We start from the raw sequence: 7,202 nt of genomic DNA, 5'->3' as shown, positions 1-7,202 counted from the left end.
TGCTGAACTGTGACTCCAGCTCCTGCCACATCAAGAGCCAGAGTTGCAGAGACCATCACTGTGGGAGCTCTCAGCCCCACCAATGCCCAGGAGATGTGGCAGGGTTCAAGGGCTCTGCTTGCTGCTGGGGAGCGGGGGAAGAACACGAGCCAGCACACGGCGAGGGTGGAGGTGGGCTGGCTGTCCTGTGACCTCCAGTGCTTTAAGGAGTTACCAGAGCCAGGAGATTATCATTGTCTGGTGGTAAGAGCAGGAGACCAAAGACTGAGTCATTTCTACACTGAAAATTCAACTACGTTGAGTAGTTTCCGCATTTCATTAAGATGTTTGCAGCAGGACCAAATTGTTCATAATTATCTTAGTGGAATGGTGCTACAGCAGCCAGCTCATAACCTGATTTCTTTAATGTGATTAAGGGACAATTTGATCCCATCTGCAAAAGCAATCAAAATACTGCAACCTATCTGTGTTCTGCCATAACCATAAATACGATACAAACATGATCACATCTCATCTCACATTTAAATGCATCTTGCCCAAGGTGACAGCCTCTCTGGTTAGACAGCATGCAGTGCCTAGTTCTTTGGTACAATATTTCAGAGTTAGCAAGAGATTAACCACGTGCCAAGAAAGCACTTTGAAACCTGCTTTGTTTTATAATTCACCAGATTTACATTATGAATGGAGCCCTTGCTCCACTTACATCCTGCACTGATTGCAGCGAGGCTACTGGGGATCCAGGCAGTGAGGACAGATGTGGTGTAACGTCGCTTTGTCCCTCTTTAGCTGAGGCCATCAGGCCTGGCTCTGCCTCCCCCACTTGGTACCTGCCCAAGCAGCATGAGGCAATATTAAATACCAGCTTCTCAGCATCCTTCACAGGCTGCACTGCGTGTGGTGTGTGTCAGCACCATCATACATCAGTGCATACATCCTAGGACTTGAGTTTAGAAGCTCATTCATAACGGGGATGGGGCACTGTTTCCCCAGCAACACACAGGTTGTTTGTGCAGGATTCCCTAACAGACGTGTTGTTTTAGCCCCACAAGGTTGGTATTCAGAGACTGAGCACAGGTATCATGAGGAGCATCTGAGGGAACTGGGGCTCCTTAACCTTGAGAAGAGGAGGCTGAGGGCTTATTGCCCTCTCAGCTACCTGAAAGGGGGTTGTAGTGAGGTGAGGGTTGCTCTCTTCTCCCAAGTAATAAGCAATAGGACAAGAGGAAATGGCCTCGTGTTGCACCAGGGGAGAGTTAGATTGGATATTAGGAAAAAATTATTCACTGAAAGGGTTATCAGGAACTGGAACAGGCTGCTCAGGGAAGTGGCTGGGTCATAATCTCTGGAGAGATTTAAAAGACAGAGAGATGAGGTGCTTAGAGATATGGTTTAGTAGTGGACAGGTTGTGGTTGGACTTGATGATATTAAAGGTCTTTTCCAACCATTCAGGCCAAGTCTAGAGAGTGATGTCTGCATGACAACTATTTTCACTGGAAAAAACTTCCTTCCCAGGTTCCTGTTGATTTGGATGCAATTACCTGGCAGAGGTTTGTTGCCAGTTCTGCACCTACCAGCTCACAAGCGCCTGTAGATGCACTGACTCTAGAGATACAGGCAATTGCTCATGATAAGCTCTGAAAGCATGAACCCAAGCCTGTGTTGCACATACAGCACATCCTTCCACTGGAGAAGTAACAGCTGAAATGAATTCAGGAGTCATATCCTGGTATCTCAAGACCCAGCTCTATTCCTGGTTTACTCTTCAGTGAGTGATTCTCTAGCGTAAGAGTTTCGCAGCATCCCTTCCTTTGGGCACCTATGTTCTAGCGATCGTAGCACGTCAGCATTAAACATGTACAGTGCCTCTGCAAAACTCCAGCTTCAGATCTATATTGATAGGATCAGTGGAAATTCAAGAACATAGATATTGGGTTCATACTTTCCCAAAGCACCTCAGTGTCTAGAAGGAGCCCAAGTCTCAGGCAAGCTCAAGGCTTTGCTTGCTTAGTTTTCAAAATAATCTCAGGCATTCAAGTTACAGAGGTCCCTGTTCTTAGAGCTCCAATCCATGTAGACACTGGCCTACAGGCTGCAGAAAACCTTAACAGATAAAAGTATTATTTCCTCATTTTAGCACGAGCAAACTGCGTCTGTATAATCTTTGCAGAGGGCAAGTGAAGGGTTCACCCTTGAAGCACTTGGCTCCAAAGCCCCTGGATGGACAGTCCAAGCCAGCTGCCCAGGACCCATCTCTTTTTCCGTGAGGAGGTCTGCATGGAGAGCAGGGCTCTGCGTCCCTGTCCGAGCTGTGCTTATCCAGTCTGTGTTCAACTTTTCTGTACAGATGAGGGAAACGTTCCTCAAGCACTGTTTTCACCACCGCTTATTACCAGCATTTATCCCAGCCATATGGTCCACACATCCGCCAACTACTGACTGCAGAAGTTATCTGCTCTCATGGAGGAGGCAGAACATAATCACTGCTCAATTTTTGGAAACCATATAGAACAAACTACTTCTTTCAGAGATGCTGCCTAACCCTCCCTGCTTTCCTTCTGATCCCCTGGGATTTGAGACGACAGGCCGCAGAGACAGGCACCCCCAGCTTTTACAGACAAACCTGTTTGATCCAGATCTGCTTATAATCCCCACTTTTATTAGGATAAAAACAAAAACAGATGCAGATTAGCAAATCCGTTGTAGGTACAAGAGAGCGAATATGCAGAATGGGAGAACCAACTGCCAAACACTAATGCTAAAGAATTCAAGCCCAAGGGCTTCGTCCCAGGGAGCGACTGACAACCGCAGAGCGGAGCCAGGCAGCCAGGAAAGCTGCTGAAAACCACAGGAGATAACCGCGTTCGAGGACGTTGCTGCTTATCCCTTAAATTAAAATAGACGTGTTCCCTAAGTACAACAAACATGAGCCGTCTCCGTGCCTCCCACAGACGTATGCGCCTGCTGCTCTCCCCAGCCCGTTGGCATGGGGCTGCGAGCATCTCTTTTACATTGAGGGTGGAATATATCACCCTCAAACTTCCCCAGCTGACCCCCCACAGGGGCAGTTGCTCAGAGGAGCTGACCACAGAGTGATTTCATGGGTGTGTGTGGCACTGGGTGGCTGTGACAGGAGCCCTGGGACACCCCCTGTGATGGCCTCAGGCGCAGGGCTGGGTGCTGATGCATACATGGACAACGTAACACCGTGACTCAATCTGTAACTCAGGGCTTTAGGAAGGCTTCAGGGTTTGGACTAACACACAAGCACCTTCCACGCAGGTGGAGCCATGAGAGCGTGGTGGGCTCTGCTGTCCTGAGATGAGGGCATCGTGCCCTGGAAGTCAAAACTGCTCCTTTGGCAGTTCCCACACAGTGGTGCTGAGGAGTGGGATGGGGATCTGACCTGGCTGGATGGAGTCCCCGTTACCCAGAGCAGGACACAGAGCAGGTCTCTGCTGCAAGGAAACTCACAGGACTTGTAACCACACATTTCTTTCCCGAGGCTGAGGGAGCAGAGAGAGCGCTCTGTCCTCTGTCCCATCGCATTTGCCCCACTGTAAATCCATTGCACGCAGCAGAGTTGTGCTGGTTTACACCAAGGACTCCCTACGGAAGGGGCTACTCCCCAGTCTGTCCCATCATGACCAGCATTGCCACTCTGCAGGAAGGTGGCTTTCAAAGTTGCTCCTCTCCGAGGGTAGGCAAAAGATCCCTCCCCCCACATCCAGGGCATCCCAAGGCGCTGTGGGCTGGGAAACACGACAGGAGCTTCAAACCTGGCACTGGCTCCCTGCTGGAGGCACAGGCGTGTGGAGCAGCCGGCATCACCTCCAGCTTCACTTTTTGATTAATGTTCTTCCAAACTTTCCGTGGCTCCCCGCGCTCCCACTTTCTGTCACCCTTCTCATTACAGATGTATCTTTGCATCGAGGAAAGCGGGAGGAAAAATTGTTCTTTCAGGGTGACAGCTGAGCGAGGGCTATATTATTAAAGGTACCAATCATAGGTGCCGAGCTATCATCGCACGATGAATGCACTTGTCAGGAGCCCGCGGCGGCTGGGGGAGAGAGGGAGGGAGAGAGGTGGTGGGACAGCGGCACTCGCTCCTCGCTCCTCTCCTCCCGCCCCCCGCTCTCCCTCTCCTTTAATGTTGGCCACCTCCGCTCGCCTGAACTTGGACCTTCAGCGGAGACAATTTCTCTGGCCTCGACAGCACGATTAATTTCTCCTGCCCTTGGCGGGGCCTCCGAGTGCGGTGGAAGTCCAGCTGGCCTGCTGCTGATAAGATGTACCTTTTGATTTGTTTTGTCTTTGATTGCCTTTTCTGTCACCTACAATGGCTGGCCGCCTGGAGACCTCCACATCGCCTGACTGACGGATCTATTTATCTATAGGCTGCTCCCCGGCTTCTCCTCCCCCTCGCTCCCCTCCTCCCCCAAACCACCACCTTGTACCACTGAAGTCCCAGTCTAATAGAAGCCGTGAAGGCTCATCCACCATAAAATACATCTGCCATCCTCCTTCTCTCCAAGATAAAAGCCTGTCAGTGTTACTTTCCAATTCCAGGCAGCTTGATTAATGGTGAAAAGCCACTGCGAGATCGACTTCTGGTTTTTACAAGCGCTGTCAGCCGGCCCAGGGTTATGCGAAACACACACTCATAGAAAACAAAACAAAATGAGAAAAGGTTGGGTGGGGAGGGAGGAGAGGGACGGGAAGGAGGGGGCGAGGGTAACCAAATCATATTAGGCTCAAGACTAAATAAAATAGGAACCTGGAGCCATCAAATCCCTGTCAGCCGGGTGCAGAAATACGCTCTGCAGCTCATTGTACCAAGGCAAATTATGGAAATAATAAATCATTGTTGAAGGAAGATTGTTGATAATTTTTTTTTTGGATGGTGGCATTCAATAGGGGTGCTGGGACACCTGCCACTGGGCTCGGAACGAGAGCCAGAGCAGGTTATTAGCCTGTCACTCAGCCCTCCTCCCGCAGCCCGCAGGGAGCGCAGGCAGCGGGGCTGGAATAAAAAGTCTGGAAAGAGAGATATTTAAAAAAGCATTAATTAAATAGGGGAAATATTCCTACAGGGGAAAAAAAAAGGGGGAGTGGAGGGGGTCAAAAGAATTACGAAACTCTTTGCAGTGCTCATTTTTGATAAAGAATATTTTTACAGGGGCCCAGCCCAGTAATGCTTCAACCACTCCATGAGACACCAAGAGGCAGCCACCGCAGGGTGAGATGCAACTGTCCGATGGGACAGGGTAACATCACACACTCTGGAAAAGTCTGGAAAAACGTACAGCCTGGAAAAGAAAGGGAATATTCCTGAACCACTGAGGCCAGGCTTGAACGGTCAGGAGTGGGTTTTCGTCAGGCTCAATCCTGCGACAAGCGACACCAGGATGTGTGGGGCTGAGCACGCCGCAATGTTGGACCCCAGCTGACCCATGGCACCGCTTGCAGCACACACCCCTCCTGCTCTACGGGCGCGGTGCCCACTTCCAACAAGAACCAAGGCTGCTCTCAGCTCGATCGCTCACTGCAGCATCTCTGCATCTGCAGCAAGTTTGCTCTCCAGCGTAGGCGGGGGCCAACATCGCTGCTTCTTAAGAAGAAGGTCAGGATGACTGGCTGATACCATCTCAACTTCTAGCGGCGTGAAGAGAAAGCTGCAAGGCAGATGTAATTTCCAGTGACCTCACACAGATAACACTTCTGTTCATTTGTAGGGGTAGTTTGAAGACCAACACATCATATTTGGCCATTTAGAGCACGTGAAGCTGTCAAGCCAGTTCCTGGAGCCCAGCACCACGCCATTTGCCCCTCATGCCTGGCAGCACCCCTGGCCTGGCCATGGTACTTTAGTTTAGCTGTGTTGCCCACCCATTGAGAGACCACCCACATGAACCTCTTGAAGCATCATCCAAATCCTTTGATTCATACCTGCAATTCAATCTCCCAGTATCTCACAGGATAACAGCAGCCAAAATCTTGTCTTACACCCCGGCTGGATGAGCTCAGCAGGACAATGCTATTTAAATGAATAAAGGAGAAGTCTCATGTGCCCTTACTCTGTTTGCCACTATTGCACTGGCTGCCACTGGATTGCCCAAGCAGAGATTTGCCCCATCGAGAAATCAACATCCAACTTCTCCAGCCTGTGGTAATGACTCCACGGGGGACCACCACACTCCTGTGATGGAGGGGAGGTCTGCAATGGAGCAACATAGCAAACCTGTCCCACAGGCTGGACCATCTCACTTCAGAGATGCAGCACCACAGGGGGATAAGGAAGTAGCAGAAGGGACAGAAGGAAAGGGGATGATAAAGAGCAGACATTGCAAGGGAGGGTGGTGAGGTAGGAGGAAGAAGAGAATGGAAAATCCTCAAAAACCTGAAAAGAAAGTGAAGGGGATGATAAAGAGCAGACATTGCAAGGGTGGGTGGCGAGGTAGGAGGAAGAAGAGAATGGAAAATTCTCAAAAACCTGAAAAGAAAGTTCCGCATAAGGGAGATGCTCCACTCCCTTATTATTCCCTTCCGAGGAATTGGAAGAAAAATCCAGAGAATTATGAAGAAAAAAGGAAAGGCAGAAATATTCTAACAAAAGGCAACAGAAAGCACAACCAGAGAGGAGGAATAAACCCCAGGTATTGTGGATTCAATCCCAGAGAAATCAAGAGGAGAAGCAGAAGAGGGATGGGGTGTTTGAAAGAAGGCTGTGCACTACAGGAGAACAGAGAAGGAAAAGAGACAGACGAAGGGCAGAAAAGAGGAAAAGGCAAAAGAAAGAAAAGGACATCTGAAAGGATGCAACAGGCTCCTGGCAACCCTCTCTTGAGGAAGCTGGTGCCAGTAAAAGAAAAGGAAGAATTAAAGAAGTGCTGAGTACAGAAGCAAATCCACCAGCCCAGGCAAAAGTCTTACTTCAAGTTATGAATTAAATGATGTATTCAATTGGTATTAGAGACACCACCCTGGCCACGTGTTTTCCAAATTGGTGTGCACAGGGGACCTAAAATCCTGCACCCCCTTTTATTGCATTGTTTGCTCAACTTTGATACCCTCAATTATCTTACTAGCCAAAAGCTGTCCCAATTCTCTCCCACCAAAGTCCCTCTCCAATGCCTTATCTGCACATCTGTGGCCCCGTGTCATCCACCCTTGTTACAGTCAGGTAACAGGGATACAGGGCTCT

The sequence above is a fragment of the Mesitornis unicolor genome, unplaced genomic scaffold (assembly GCF_000695765.1).
Source record: "Mesitornis unicolor isolate BGI_N332 unplaced genomic scaffold, ASM69576v1 scaffold13016, whole genome shotgun sequence".
NCBI lineage: Eukaryota > Metazoa > Chordata > Aves > Mesitornithiformes > Mesitornithidae > Mesitornis > Mesitornis unicolor.
Note: the sequence above shows the minus strand (reverse complement) of the source record.